Raw genomic sequence first — 17,268 nt, 5'->3', positions numbered from 1 at the left:
AATTTAAGTTCAAGGACATGGAGGTTGCGCTGTCTTTTAGACTAACAGAGAAGTCAGTAAATCAGTGAAGCACTGAAAAATTGAAAGAACCCAAATTTCTTAACAGCCTTAAAATTCCCTGTTCTAACATTAAGAATCACAGGGTTTGTTTGTTAACTTGGAATGGCATGATGTATTGGAACTGTCAGATACAGGTTTTCATACAAATATTAAGGATGAACTATTTGATTTGGGAACTTCTGCCTTTCTCTTCCATCCTCCTCTATAATACATTTACATTATTGCTGTGCTTTTGTGAGAGAACTAAAAACTGAAGCAAGATCTTAACCAATAGGGTGATTAGTATTTTGACGTTGTAATGTGGAATGTGGAGACTCAGACATACTGAAAACAGAGAGAGGGAAGTTGCACCGCTCTTAAGTTTCTTGGTTTTTGTCTAGATTGTGAGACAAAGGTTAAAAATCTATCTGTGCTCTTGGAAGGTAATTGAACCTGAGTCCTCTTGCATCCCAGGAGTATAGAAATAAGAAATAGTTTCTGTCTTTGGCATTTCTCCCTTTTGTATAGATGATTAAGTTGTCACTGGGCCTGTACAAACCAGGAGAGAAGGTGGCCTTGGGATCTGATGAACAATATTAAGGTCCATCTCCTCATTTGGGCAGAGCTGGATCTGAATGATGACATTTACATCATGGCAGATGACAACATGAACTGTGGAATACTGACTTTGGAAATATTTCTCTCATATGTATATAGGAAGACCAAGAGGTTGTGTTGGATGACACTCTACAAAGAAACAATTTGAAATGTTTTACTGAGAGTTGCATTCTGGTTTCTTTTCCTCTATTTTCCTTCTACTTTTCTTTTTTTCTCTTCTCCTCCCCTGGATATGACACCTGCATTTTCTTCTCTTTATCAAAACAGAAATGTTTTTGGAGCTATGATGTTAAACCCTTAATCTGTACAAATACAAAGAATGATAAAAGAATAGCAACAATGAGTGGATTGACTGGAACAAGAATGTATGTCTGCTTAAGCAAGCGAGGAGCTTAAGTGGAATTATCTGGTTAATTCTCTGACCATGTATGAGACTTGTGAAAGATTTAACAACATCAGAGAGGAGTTTTTAAGGCAGCATTGCACGTTGGCACTGTCGCATTGGCTTCACAGACTCTGAATTGTACATCCCTTCAAAAGGCAGCATAAAAGTCCTCCAGGAGAGTTAGGAAAAAAAATGGCTTAGCAAACTTTATAGCAAGTTATTAAAAGTGTAGTTTTGGAAATTTTGTGTTAAACACATTGTGCAAACACAGTATATTAATCATGATCATCTATTCATGCCTAATATAGACACTAATAGAAGATTAGTCAGAATAAGTGTTCTTAAAAGCTATATGAAAAGTTTTAATATGTTTGTAGTTACACCTAATTTAGCCTTAGGAATGCTAAATTTGTGTCAAATTTATAAAATCTAACCATCAAGCTATATTAACTATTAGTGAAGTATTGAAGTATAGGTTTTTTTTGCTTTTACCAGATATTGAAACAGTGCACTCTGTATCTCATCAAATCTCACAAACTAAGAAAGGAATTATATGGTCTGTGACAGAACTGTACTGAACTGACAGTACTGTGACAGAAATTTTTCTAGAAAAATCCAGGCCAGGATGAGAGTCATGTTGTTCATTAGATGGCTTTAACTTGTATATTGTAATCAGTATCAAGCTATTGCCTAAACACTATATTAAAAGTTATTTTGCTAATGTAGGCCCAAGTTTTAATGGGATGTGAAATAAGATTTAAAGCAGTTTATGGTTACTGAAGATGCTGTGAAAATTTTCAGAAGAGAAAAATGCTGTCTGGTATTGGCCAAAGTTACTTTGTGGGTATTTACATGTGTTCATGGTTAAAATATATAGTATCATTTGAACATTGTATTCCTTGACATTCCTAAGCTGAATTTCTAGTTCTATTGCAGTGAAATGTTCCCTAATTGCATTGAACTGTAGAGGTAGTTTTGTTTCAGTGGCTAATTAAGGGATTGCTGGTTATGAATATACTTGGGACATGCTGAGGTGAAAGATACGACTATAAAGTAAGGAATAAAGCCCTAGTGGAGAGTTGTAGTATTATCATGTACATGTACTGCTAGCAGTTTTGGATGATGAGTGTTGCATAACAATATTTTTATTCTAAATGCTTCAACTGAAGAGAAAGAACAGTGTTTTTGGGAATGTTTGCAAATGACCTCTACATCAAAACCACAGGTTCGTTCGACTGTGTTTTTATGAAAGTTCATTCAAAGTAAAACTTTTCTTCAGTTCATGAGAATGTGATGTTAATCTTGGTAGTAAAGTCCTTGCCTCATGCTGAGAGCAATTTTGGTTAATGACTTTAATGCTCAGTGAATTGTGTGGGTTATTACTGTACACTGTGAAGTTACGTGAATAAAAATACAGCCATTTTTTCTGAAAATAATGTCCTACTTTAATTATACTTGAAGAGTGACCAAGTCTTCAAAACCTGAAATAGGGGGGGAGAAATGTGGTAAAAGTCTTGCTAACTTTTTACACAAGAGTATGAGAAACCTTAATGCCATATTTACTTGCAGTCATTAGCTTCTACAGAGACACAAGAACTACAAGCACATGATTTAATGAAATAAACACACACAGTGAGAGTACATTCATCCAGCTAATCTGAAAACAGAAATCTCTCACACTGGGTGAAACTGAAATGAAGAGAGAAGCCAAATATTAGCATTGTCAGCCACACGCTGTCACTGTAGCTATGAGAGAAAGGCAACAAGATAGAAATATGAAATCTTTCGTAATGAGATGTAAGTCCAAGTTTGGTTTGCATCACTGAAACCTTTATTTAACTTCTCCTTTATTTAGGTCTTTTATTTGAGGGTTGTATTGATTTTTCTAATATATATTTTGTATTTCTCTATTGTTAACTGATCAGTATTATTGATGGTCAGAGGAGTTTGATGCTAACCTGTCAATTACAACTCCTTATAGTTCACTTTTGTCTCATTTGCAGCTTGATACTCTTGATTCCTTTTAAAAGGAATATATTCCAAATATCTATCATCTCATACAAGTTCGTTATCTCTTAGTATATCAGATAAGAATTTACAAAACATTCCAGTTTTTTTAGGATGTAAAAATAAAAGGCCAATGTAAAATTGAATTTACTTATACTACTTTAAAACATCTTTCATTACCAAAATTCCTGCTTTCTAATGGTTTTAAATGTGCATGTCAGGAAGTATACTTTTAACACAAACATCTTTATTATCAGTTGCAATAAAACTGTACAGGTCTCTGATGTACTTTAATGTGAATTATTTTTTCAGGTACTGCTAAAAAAACTCCTGTGCTTTTGTTCTCCAGCAGTTGGGTGCAGATGGTTACTTCTCATTACTATAAGTGTGGTTTTCATCAGCATGAAGAAACAATCCACTTGATTAGTGAAGAATTCTTCTTTCACTGTGGTTTAGTAAAGGTTGTCAGGGACTCAAATTTGGCCTGGAATTGTTAACGTATCTAAGAGTTGAATGCAGCAGAGCTGTGCAATAGAACTGTACAAAGTAAAAATGTGCCTCCTAGTGTGAGGAAGGAGAAAAATGCATTTTCATGAAAATGCTTGATAAATCACATTTTGATAGCTGCAAGCTGTGGATGTGATTCATTTTTCTTCAAAGAGATAAAGAGGAATAGCATATATTTAGTGGAGTGTTAGAACTGCTCTAGGGAGAAAGCCTACTGCACACTGTGGATGAATCTATGCAATAATTCCAACAGTTTTAAACCAGACAGAAATATAATATTTATGTCTTCTGATACATGTTTACAAAGCTAAGTAAATGTTTGCCTAATTTCTACACCTCATTAATGAGTAGTATCAATATATATCAACAAAGTAATAGCTTCATAAAAAACATGTAGCTGTAGCAAAAATTGTAACACACACACTAGTTTCAAGATCACGTTTTTATTTAGCAAAATTAAATAGAACATTCTATTTTGTCCTATGTTACTTCCAATGCAATTCCATATTCTTGGAAGTAATGTTATAATGCTGTCTTTCAGTAATAATGTTTGTGGATAGCTTTTTTATTTCCAGTGCAATAAAAACTGTGTGGTTAAATTTGGCTGATAAATACCTGAGTTCACATTTTTTAATAAACCTATTACTATGGCAGTTTATTCAAGTAATGTCAGGGGTGTTAAATGGTACTCTAATTCCAGTAATAAGTAGGAATATCTCTGCGGCAGTGGCTTAATTATGATTAAAGTTCAGGGTAATGGCAAGACTGCCTTGTATTACACTTGGTCATACGATAGTGTCCCATGTGGAGAAGCTAAGCCTCTGCTGCAAAGAGCTTTGGTTTTACAGTATCACTATCATTACACCCAGTGGGTGATGATGGTTTAACCTTGAGGGCATACCCTCTGCTTAATCCTCTCTTTCATTTTGCTGCCTCCAAAGTTTCTTCTTTGGCAATACTGGAGTGGTCCATAGCTAAACAGCCTAAGGTGTAGAAAGATGTGCTACTGTATTAATACCTAGATCTAGATAATTTGCCATCCATAGTTATTCCTGTGTTTTCATAATATGAGACTATGAGAACTAAAATAGGAACATTTGCCTTTGAGTCACATCCTCCATTTCATTAAACACGAGTTCATACCTCACACAGAATCTAACACTGTCACATTTAGCTACAGGCAAGCAGGAGTAAGAAAAACTGGAGTCAGGTTGGTGAATTAGCCTACAGAAGAGCTATAAAATAGTCTGAAGCCTGAATTCAATCTTAGCCCATGCACTTATGACTTTAAAAAGATAAATAAAATCTGAGAGGCATTAGAAGATTGCTATCTCTTTACATCTCTTTGATGCCTCATTGCAGTGAGGATTTAAAAATTGTCTTGGTTCAGAAAAGCCACTGTGCTACATCTGTTCCTATTCTACTCTCTCTTGCTCTGCACACCAATGCTAATTGGAGTGTAAATCAGGAGGCCATAACCATTGAATGAGCTGTAGGAGGGGAACTAGTCTCATTGCTTCTCCAAGAGGAACAGATAACTTTCCAAAACTTCCTAGCTGCTGCTGCCTGAGAAGAGCACTTGCAGGTCCTCAGCAGTTAGATGAAAAGGCCACATGGGGCAGGGGACTATGACAAAGGTTAGAGGATTAAAGGGAGGGGAAACTTCCACATGAGATGAAAGTTGGTGCCTTTGTCTGCTGTCACTGATGATACCAAGGAGAGTTTAAAACCTCAGATGCTTTTGCCAGGTTAAAACAAGGTACTTAAGGAATTAAGAGTAATTTTTCTCCTGTAAGTATTTTCTGCTCACAAGGCTTTTCTTCATATCACAGCAAGCCCAGATCTATTGCAGACAGTCACAGACTTTTTTAGGTTTCAAAGTGACTCCATTATCCAGTCAAACCTCTACTATAGCACAATGCTTAGTGTTTCACACAACTTCCCTTAAATCAAACTGAGGTTTCAAAATATTCCAGTGATAAAATAGTCCAGTGATTTATTTCCACTGGTGTTTGATTACTTGTTTTATATGGATTTACATGGCAAGGTTGTGGATGGGGGCTGCAGACAGTGTCTCTTTGAGAAGACACCAGAGGCTGCCCCCCGTGTTTGACAGAGCCAATTCTCAGTGGCTCTAAAACAGATTCATTGCTGCCCAAAGCTGCACAGCATCTGGTGGGAAGGAGTAAGAAAAATGTGAGAGAAACAAACCTGTAGACACTAAGGTCCGTGACGAAGGAGGTAGAGAGCATGCTTCAGACAGCAAATAGCTTCTCTCTCAGCTTGTGGGGAAGGCGGTGCCCCCAGCAGCCTGCGGAGGAGCCCACCCTGAAACAGGTAGGCATGCCCTCCCTGAAGGAAGTCGCAGTCCATAAAGGGCACATGCAGGAGCTGTGGCCCCCGGGGAGCCCCCTCTGGAGCAGTCCTGTCTTGGAAGCTCACACACTGTGGAAGGGACCCATGTGTTGCTGGGAAAGGACCCCATGATGGCCGGAGTAAGAGTATGATGAGGAAGGAGCAGCAGATACAAAGTTTTACTTGCTGACTGCAACTCCTTTTCATATCCCTTAACACCAATTAGTGGCATCAAATGAATTTGATCCTGGGAAGAAGGATGGGTTGGGTAACGGGAAAGGTGTATTTAGTTTTGTTTTTCTTGTTTCTCACAATCCTACTCCAGTTTTTATTGACGATAAATTAAATTTATCTTCCCCAGGCTGAGTCAGTTCTGCCAGTGATGGTAACCAGTGAGTGATCTCCCTGTCCTTATCTCAACCCATGAGCTTTTTCATCTCATTTTCTTCCCATCTTGCTGAGAAGGGGGAGTGATAGAGCAGCTTGGTGAGCACCTGGCAGCAGCTAAGGTTAACTCACCAGAATATTAAAGCTCGTGTTGTATTCTCAGTCTGAAAGCATTTCTTTTCAGTTTCTACCTCTTGCCTGTGTGACTGTACCACCCTTTGTCAATGTGAAACCTGACTTCCAGAAGTGCAAGTATGTTTTGAGGCCCAAGGGACTTTTTTGACTAGTACAGCATCCTGCACAATACAAATCAGAAATCCTAGCCAATAACCTAAAAAAAACATGTGTTTTCTGCTGGTATCTACAGCATATGTTACAGAATGATTTCTTCATTTAATGATCTCCAGTGACAGAGGAAATAGTACTACAGTGCTTACTGACTTCAACTGAATCAGGCTTTTATTTGATAAAAGAGGTTTTTGGTGTCCATAGTTCAAATGCAGTGCTCAAGTCTTCTTGAATCTGTAGTATTTTAATACTGGTACAATGTCTGTCCAGTAATATATATATATATATATATATATATATATATATATATATATATATATATATATATATATATTTTTTTTTTTTTTCAGAATAAGAAAAATAAAACATAAGTCTTCTAAATTTCACAGTTTTAAAATATTTTTCTTTTTCTTTATCAGTCATTGTTTTGATCTGAGTGGGGGTTTTTTTCATCATGAACATGATGTTTAACAATACTTTTTAAACAAGATTTTTCTACTATTTAAAGATCTTCCATGGGAAATTAAAGTCAAAAGCATGGCTGAACACATATATCTTTAATCATCATGAAATGTATTTGAAAGATTTTTTTTTAGCATTCTAGGTGATCTAACACCTAACTGTGTTTGACACAATTCACCTTTTAAAAGTGTGATAGTGTGATTATGGTAGAAATATTTGTTTGATTTTTTTGAGGTTGCTGTTTCTGAAATTCAGTGGAAGTTAGTGTTGTGACTTCAATCACAACAATAGGAAGTTACTGTTGTGACAGCTGTGACTCCTTGTTACCTTGAAATTACAATTAATTTACCAATGGTACATGTTCTTTTACTAATAGAGTCTTAGTAGTGCAACTCCTATTCCCAGAGGCAAGTTGACAAAAAGAAAGATTATATTTTTGAGAATAAAGTGTTGAATTCAGCATGGCATTGTTAATTTCAGCCTTTAAATGTTTACAAATTTGAAGTAGAATTAGAATTGTTGATGGCTGCAATGAGAGGAATAACTTATAAAACAATGAGGAAGAATAAGCTCATTGCACCCACACAGTCCTGGGCCTGACAACTAGAAAACAGCTTTGCAGTGAGAGAACTGGGAGTCCTGGTGGATAGCAAATCAGCCATGAGCCAGAAAGACACCCTTGAAGAAAAGAAATCAGTCTCCTGAACTGGAACAGAAAAAGTGCTGCCAGCAAGCTGTTGGGAAAGTTCCTTTCTCTCTACTCCTCACTGGTGAGACACAACTGAAGTGCCAAATCCGGTGCTGGCTTTTCCAGTGTGGAAGGAAAATGGAAATATGGACTGAGTCCAGAAAAAGGCCACAAAGATTATTAAGGTATTAGAGCATCTGTCACATGGGGAGGTGCTGAGAGAACTGTGACTGTTCATCCTGGAGAGGTGAAAGGCTTAGCAAGGATCTAATTAATGTGTGCAAATACCTGATGTGGTGCAGGAAGGAGAGCAGAGAGAGAGACAGACTTTTCTCAGTAGGTACCAAATCAAAGAATGGGACAACTGGGCACAAACTGAAATAGAGAGACATTTTCTTTAAACATAAGGAAAAAAAGAACCACCACATTTTCTTGCTATTGGAACAATAGAACTCTGCATCAATTTTCCCAGAGAGATTGTGGAATCTTCATGGATATTTTGGAAATCAAAAAAGACATTTCTCCAACTGAGTCGTGGTAACTTCCTGACCTGGGCAGGGAGGTGTGACTAAACCCTCACCGGATTTCCCTTCCAAGTTAACCATTCTATGATTCTGAAATCCTATAAATTATTAAATTTGTCATGCATAGATTGTGCAATGCAGATGTGAACAAAAAAAAGAAAAGAAAAACCTGTATTCTCTAAGGTAAATCAAGTATTAACTTGTAAATTTATGGTAAGATATCTGGTGTAGTATTATACACAGTACACAAATCAACACAAATGTGTACAGTCCAGGTTACTCATTGCTTCTCTGGTTTAGCCCCGGAGGTAAAACCTGAAATGGATCAAGTAAATCTTGTAAAATAATGCCTTTATCACACCATAGGTTATGAATGAAGGCTGTAGAAAGTAATCAAGTAATACCCCTGTTAGTTCTAGAAATTAATGATGAACTCAGCTTCATATTAGATACCCTGAATTTGGATGCTTACATGAAGAAATCTAAATATTTATCCAAAGTGTCTAAGTTCCCTTTTTAATTTACTGAGCACAGAAACTTTCATTTAAACTAGGAACTTATACAAAGTTTGTTACATTTCACTCTAGAGTCCATTCACCATCTTTCTGTTGAGTGTAATAGGAGCTCAAACACAAAATTCACACAAAGACCTTTTGGATTGGATTTAGCTCTGCAAAATATATGCATAGGATTCAGAAACTTGTTATACATCAGCATTTGGTTGAATTCCTACTTCTTGTTAATTGCACTCCTTTCTTTCCTGTTTGACATCCACGTCTGAACAGCTTGGGTACCCCAGGATATTTCTTACCTGGCATTACTGATGGTTAGACAGTAGAAGCTAGGTTTAGGTTGAGATTTATTCAAAAAGCTGTGAGTGCAGGTGCCATGTGTGTAACCTTGTGATGCATCTGTGACTCATTCAGATGTGAGTTGGAGATAGATGTGAATCTGAGAGTCTGAGATCCAGGTGTTGTCAGTGGAGACCTAAATTATCATAATTGAGACTAGACACCCAGACAGTTGTGTTTGATGAATGTGTAGTAGATGCATCTAATGTGAGAGGCATAGTTTTCCAAACTATATTGATGGGATTGACATTGTGTATAGGGGAAGCTCAGACACCTAAATTTAGTTGATTCCCACAAATCCAACCTTTTGTGTGAGATAAATCTCAGCTGTTCTTGTTGCTAAGGGAATACTCATATGTTTTGGAGGATTTATCAGTTTTTCTTATCTATCTACACATAACATTTTTCAAAGGAGAAGGGCATTGTTAATTTTTATGCCTCATTTTTACAGTGCTAATTAAATAAAAATACCAGTTCCATCCCTTCTTTTTCTTTTTTTTTTTTTTTTTTTTTTTTGGTATAACTGAAATGAAAACATCATACCTTTTAAAAGCACAATTCTAAGGAAGGATTTCTAAAAGTAAAATAATTTCTGTTCTCTGATCAGTTTTCCTTCCTCCAAACAATCACCAAATATTGACAGGGAAGTATAAGTCTCATGTCATTTTGAAAATTAGCATGTCTTGAAGTGCAGACGATGCCTTTTGATGGTCTCTTAGAGAATATATGTATGATACATTCGAATCCAGGAGTTCCTTCCTTAAAGCAAATATCTTAGAAAGCTTCACTTTCTGGGAAGGAAATCTAATCTTTTGGAAGAAAAAGTGTGCTATCTTAAGAAATAATCTTATGCAAAAGTGGCTTCAGGTTTGACCTAGACTTGTCCCTAAAGTAGGTGTTCATTTTATTAATTTTATTATGCTTATGTTATGAATTTATCTTTTCCATTTTCTCAGATTTTATGTTTGGGTTTTTTGGGTGGTTTTTTTTTTTTTGCATTTTTTTTAAGGAGAAATCCATGCATAAGAAGGGAGGTTCTCTGAATAAAATTTGAAAATTATACTATGTAGATAATGAATATTCTGTTTTCTTTGAAATAATTGCCTTTGCAAGGAATATTTTGTGGTTTTGTACATACATTTGCTCTGTTTGTCTTTAACAGGAGGAGAAGAGGGAGGAAAGATGAATTAAGTAGATGGGGAAAAAAATAAGGAATTATATTTGCAGTCTAAAAGCCATGAAAGTAAACATTCTAGAAATAGGAATAAGAGTTGAATAATTTCTTAGTGTAAAGCTTTATCCCCTTTCATACTAATCCAGGTAAATACATGTTAAGATAAGTGGGGAAAAGGAAAATAAGAGTAGAATACTTACCTTTTTTTGACTGTGCATTGCATTTTAAATGTCTTTAATCTGTGGTTGCAAGGTGGAGGCCTGTGTGCTACCGAGAATCCATCTAGACATGGTAGCAACATAAGCAACTAAATTTAGGACATAATTACTGGTGGCAAGGAAAGGAAAATATATTAAAAACTTTTTCCAAAACATTTAAAAACTTTGGAGTTTGTTCCCATCTTGAAATAAAATATAGGTAAAGACATAAATAAATCTTTAACTGTTCAGGACAGTTTGAAAATTTTGCAGCTTTGGCAAAAAGTTTTCAATAGAAATTCTATGCTACATCAGCACAAAACCCACCACTAAAAAACAAACAAGCAAAAACTACCAACAAACAAACAAAAAAAATCAACCAAAAAACTCACAAAAAATTATTTAGTAACATCTAGACACCGTTGTGAGAAGGTAGAAAAGCATTTTCTTGTGTATACCTATATATATTTATTTTGTACCTTTATCTGAGTTTGTAGCTCCACAATGAAGTATCACACAGCACAGTAGGAACAGATCTGGATGTGAAGATCCAGAACTGGTGCTGAGAGCACAGAGGTTACTGTGGGTACTTCCATGGCAGTGTCGACTTTTGTGGACCATGGGCTGAATGCCCATTCATTACTGAATTTGTTTCATTCCATTCCAAGGGAATCCCATCCTTGTACTCCAAGAGTTCTTCACAAGTATGTCAAGTAGAGGTGATTAGGAGATTAATGTCAGAAGTACACTCCTGCAAGTTAATGTTATCTTGCTATTTAGTAAGATATATTTCTAGCTACGCGAAACAACTCACCTATTATTTTAAACAAATCTGCATTATTGAACTGTCATCTAAGTACTTCGGGGTCAAATATTCCCAGCATATGCATGGTGTTTTTTGAGTTCTTCACTCTGAAAACCACACAAAAATGTCATTTTCAATACAAAACTTGAAATTAAATTCTATGTGTCTGCTATGTAGGGGAAGGATTCTTTTTGCTCTTTGGTGATATGCTCCACTAGTCTTTTAGATAAGATCTGTCTTCAAGATCTAAAAAATGTGTTTAAGTTCATTGAGAAAGATTGAATAACTTAATTATTTTACTTTACTGTACTGAACTATTCTATTCCATATCTGCATTTGTTAAATAGTGTCATGGCGATAACTATTGAAGACATACACATATCAAGCAAAAACATCAGTTATAAATGATTCATTCATCTAAAATAACTAGGAAAAAGCAAAAACCTTCTCAACTTTATAATAATTGCATATTTTATAATCCAAGAGCCTAATGGTGTGATGTTTATCACTTTACACATCCTTCATTTTTTCTTCTGTAAAATATATATATGATTGACAAGCGAGTGTGATGGAGTAATTGACCAGTTTTGATGTTTAACTTTTACTAAATATTAAAAAATATTTTTTCGTTAAAGAGCAGTAGCCAATTACTGAATTTAAGGGAAAGAAATTTATTAGTAAAAGCACATTAAGTCATTGCTATTTAAAATGTACTTGAAATATACAGGAGCATATTTCAATATTTCCAAAGACTTACACTGTAACATAGTCAAGGCATACAAAATTGATTTCATTTTCAGTAGAGAAGCCAATACAATTTTAGTGTTTTGGGGTTTTCTTCTTTTTATAAATGTTTTGGTTTTTCTAAAATTTAACAAAAGAGGCTGGTTTTAATTGGTGGTGTTATTCCAAGGCCCTTGAAACCCTGGCACTTACAGTTGCTAGGAGTGTGAATGTGATCTGGCAAGCTCAGCATAGTCATTAACTAATGGATTGTAGCTACACTCTTTCAATAAAAATGTGTAGGTGGTTAGTAATACCGTAGTGTTACCAGCAATTTTAAAGTCATTTGTAGGTTAGTTTGTGAAATTAAAAGTGTAATCAAAAATTTCCCTGCCCTGCTGCCCTTTTCAGCTGATTTAAGTGCAGATTCCATGGATCATTCAGAAGAGAAACTAAATGATTTAAAAATAATCATCCACACCACAATGGATTAGTTGTTTGAATTATAGTTTCACAGTTCATATATTTATTTTCATAAGAAATGAAAGGAATTGTATAAGATAGTTTCTTTGTGCCATTACTCCAGGTCTTAATATTGATTAATTTTTCATATAGTACACATACTTGTCCTTCATTATTACTTCATTATGAATGGAAACCATATATTTCCAGATGTAAATAGGCACTTAGTAATATGAATCCCTCTTGCATGAGCAGCTACACTGTTTGGAGACATATTAATTATACATTTTGCAGAATACTGAGAATATGTAACATATGTTATAGATGAATATAGGTCACTGTGACAGCTGTAATAGATAAATATATGCATATCTATGCATACAGACATGCATAGATATAACACTTTCCACTAGGGTACAGAGATATTCAGACAATCTAGATGTTAATGATACTGACCTTTGTCTACCCAACTTCCCTTCAGCATTTAAAGAAACAGCATGACTGATTTTAAACATAAACATCATTAAAAATAAGCTGATTCATCAGTGGTTATGTTCTGTTAATACTCTCTGCAGTCTTACCAGACTCTCAGGGCCACATTTTAAAGAAATTCTAGCTATGCTCACATGTTCTATTTCTGCATATCTGGACAACTGTGTTAGGCATAGGACGGCCACCCAGTTCATATTTGAGAAATCTAACTAAAATAGTCTCTTTAGGGACATGAAGATGGAGAAGTGTCTACAGGGAAATTCCTCATTTGAGAAGTGGCTGAGGTCACTTGGTCTGTTCAGCCTGGAGGAGACTGAGGGGAGACCTCACTGCAGTTACAATTCATGAGCAGAAGCAGAGGGGCAGGTACCAATCTTGTCACTCTTTTGACCAGTAACAGGACTCAAATGGCATAAAGCTAGAACAGAGACCTCAGGAAAGTCGTCACAGCATCAAGCCTGTCTGAGTTCAAAAATCATTTGGACAATGCTCTCAAGGACATGTTGTGACTCTTGGAATTGTCATGTGCAGGGACAGGATTTGGACTTGAATGATCCTTGTGGGTTCCCTCCAACTTAGAATATTCTGTTATATGGTTTTATGATTCTATGATTTTTTTAACCCAAATTAAACACTATTCACACTTCAATCCATAGCCTATGAGTTATGCCTTCTAATAAAGTACTTTGCTGTTAAAAAAAAAAAAGTTTCTTTACATGCTTTATTTTCTTTTGGGCTAAAGAGTCATTCACAAGAACATGCATGAATAATTAAAAAAAAATCCTCATAAGAGCACAATAAAATTTAAAGAATCACTTAAGAATAAGCAATTTAATGCTTTGGAAGATATTTTAGTACAAAAGAGACTTATGGTCCACAGTCTTTCATTTTCAGAGGAGTATTTTCTGTGTCCTTTTGTGTGTATTTCTCCCTTGCTTGCTTGTTTGACAAAAAGTATATTCTACTCTTCTGTTTAATCTAATTCAATTGTTGTATGTATTTATTAATTTATTAATTTTGAAAGGATAAATTCTGGTAGCACTGTATGTTAATGTCTTTTCATATCCCATGTCCTTTGTTTAGAATTCCATATGTTTAGGTTGGTGACAAGATGAAATGCCTTTCCCAGTTGATCATGTCCAGAAGTGACTGCTGATATTGCCTACTCTGTTTCATGAGTATAGGGAGAGAAAAGGAGAGAAATTAGATGAGTGTCATTGGGGCAGCAGAGAAAAGAATGGCTTGGAAGGTGTCAGGTAAACTGCCAGCTGGATAGATTATGCATGACAGCATGGGCATTGTGAATGAAAAAGTTGAGAGCTGTGCGACTGACATCGCTATAGGTAATGCTTCCATGTACATTGAAACATGTTAGAACAGCTCTGTGCTGCTAAAATTTAGAAAGCTCTTTTATTTATGGCTCAAAAATGTCCATGAATCATTCTGTCAACTGAGCAAACTTGAACGAAAGAACGCCTGTCCTCAGAAGACTGTGAAGTTCCAGAACAATCTGGAAAACAACCCAAATTGAGAAAGAGAGTGCTTAACCAGGGGAAAAGATGAGTGCCATATTGCTTAATTCAGCCTCCTTCCTTTTTGGTCTTGTCAAATGTTTGCCTATTACAAGATGCCAGCCTACTCAGTGTTGTATTCTGCCACAAGTAATATGGCATCACACAAATCTGGCAGTACACTGACAGCAGTCTTCTACTTTTTTATCTGGTTGCCCATCAAAATTTGTATAACTAGGCTGAGGCTATGAAATTGGAGTAGTATGTCTGGACTAGCCAGTGATGGTAAACTGTTGCGGTGCCTGTTGTAATATTTGAGAGCACTTAAAACTCATCTCTGAAAGGTATTGAGTATTGCTACATTCCTGCTAGCAACAGGGATTTGGTGGTTTTGTTTTCTTTTTTATGTCATATGCAGTATTACTTCCTCAAATTTTTAGAAGTCCTATACATTCCATTCAGTGCATGTGCAATCAAAATATGTGATACACATATGAATCTCCTTAACAAGTCAGGCATAGAATAGTGTATTTAGTCTAAGAAAAAAGATGATAAAGCAATGTTTTGTTGTGTGCGTTTGGTTTTTTCTCAAGAAAATTTAGCAAATCTTGCACCTTAGCCAGATTAAATAATTAGATCATTTTAGAGAATCAAAACATCAATCAGATTAGAAAAGAAAGTAATCGAGTCCAACCTATGACTGACCACCATGTCAACTAAACCATGACACTGAGGGCCACGTCCAGTTTCTTCTTGAACACCTCCAGGGATGGTGACTCTACCACCTCCCTGTATAGACCATTCTGGTGCCCAATCACTCTTTCTGTCAATGACTCTTTTCTTCCTAATGTCCAGCCTAAACCTCCCCTGGTGCAGATCAGAACAGTGTGGTATTGTTCAGTCACTGGAAGAAGAGATTGACCCCCATCTGGCTATAGCCTCCAGTTGTAGAGAGTAGTAAGGTCTTTCCTAAGACTCCTCTTCTCCAGGTAAAACAGCCTCAGATCCCTCAGCCACTCCTCGCAGGACTTATTTCCTAGGCCTTTCACCAATAATAATTTAATTTCATTTCATAATTTAAATTATTTTACTCAATGAAAAAATTCAAATCTATTTTTCACTGGAACACATAAGTGACGTTAAAGAGGTATAGCGCCTACCTCAATAGCCCTAGTTTTGTTTTGATGGAGTGTATTCAACAGTTTTGATCATTTGAATTGGCCTGTCACGGTCAAAAAGGGTCGATCAGTGTAGCCAAGTGTATGTCTCTGGATGATACTTCAGCAAAGTCTCAGTTCAAAATAGCTGAGAAATGTCCAGTTAAAAAATATATAAAACAAAATACCTACAGCAAACTAACATATAGCCACCCCCTCAATAAATAATTGGAAATAAACTTCTTTCTGTAGTTGAGAGTCAGCTTTGCTGATAATCTGCCTTGTGAAAGGTTTGTTAAACTGGGCCATTCATCTGTGCATCAAAATTCCAAACTGTGAGCAATTTGAAAATAGCACTTTTTACTGTAACAGTTGGTTGTACCTCATAATAGATACTGAATAATTTTAAAGGAGAAAAAAGCAACGGTTTTCATTGTTAGTAGTTTTTTTTCATTTGTCTGTCTGTTTGTTTATCCAAGGTTCTTTTTAGGCAAGACATTTGACAAAAATTGTCCTTAATTATCATTGTAAGCACCTTTGATGATCAGAAAAAAGCCCAAAAAGCAACCACATTAATTAGCATAGAGGTCTGAACTTCCAGCCTTTGTGCACAGATTTACTCAGATTTTCCTCCTTAGCCAACAAAAGTGGGTTAGGAAGCACCAGAATGATCGGCTAATTATGAAGCCCATGCTTATTTCTAGATCTGTTTTACAAAATAGGTTCTTTGATAAACTGTACTAATCCAGTAATTTATATTCAGCCATTCAAAGTGCAATACAGAACAAGTACCTTATCTCTTACTGTCTCTTGTTTGCTCAATCTTTTCATGTGACTCTTACAAAACTTTGCCACTTGATGCCCTTTCAACTTTTCCCAAGTAGCACTTAATTTGTAAGGGTAAAGAAGACCCACCAGTTTTATCATCATTAGCATGTTATGTGGTAAACAAATTTGGCATGCAATAATTTCTCTGCATGAAGATTAATTCAATCATTAGACTAACATTTGCTGCTCTACAAATACCCATTTCGACCTATTGAATTTATTATTTAATATCTGTGGGCACTGATTAGCGGTTTTGCTCATTATCACTCTGAACCTGCTAAATAAATCATGGCCTTAAATTGTTTGTGTGATTGTTTCATGAACTTGTTTTAACCTCTCTGGCTCAAGTGTTTCAACTTGATTTTAAAAAGATAAATATTTCATTTTTCACATTTAATCTTGACAATTGGAACAATAAATGAAAAATTCTCTTCAACTATATAGAAAGAGTCTCTTCCCCATTACACGGGCCAGCTCTATGCAGCAAAACAAGCCTGCAGTTTTATTTTGCTTAATGCTCATACATTTCAACCTTCTTCACCTAATATTTTTTATTGCTCACCTCCTTTTTATTCTTCATTACTTATGTATTTTGGATGTGGGTTTCCAGGATTATACAGGTAAGAATTAGGTGCAGGTGCCCTAGCGCTGGTGGTGGGGGCTGCAGGGTGACCACTGTGAGGAGCAGCTGTGGCTGCCCATGCTGGGCACAGCTGGTTCCACCTCTCTCCAGAGCACCCACCTCAGGGCACAGCTGAGCCCTGCCACCAAGGAGGTGGCATCTTGCAGAAAATATGCTTAAGGTTAA

General features: G+C 35.9%; 1 protein-coding gene across 3 annotated transcripts in view; it reads left to right on the top strand.

The window, feature by feature from the left end:
* Positions 1-17,268, top strand: part of PCDH9 (protocadherin 9) — a 670,370-nt gene that overhangs the window by 434,937 nt on the left and 218,165 nt on the right. The gene's annotated exons all lie outside the window — the stretch shown is intronic.

The sequence above is a fragment of the Ammospiza caudacuta genome, chromosome 2 (genome assembly GCF_027887145.1).
Source record: "Ammospiza caudacuta isolate bAmmCau1 chromosome 2, bAmmCau1.pri, whole genome shotgun sequence".
NCBI classification, from domain to species: Eukaryota; Metazoa; Chordata; class Aves; order Passeriformes; family Passerellidae; genus Ammospiza; species Ammospiza caudacuta.
This window is presented reverse-complemented; position numbering and strand designations above follow the sequence as displayed.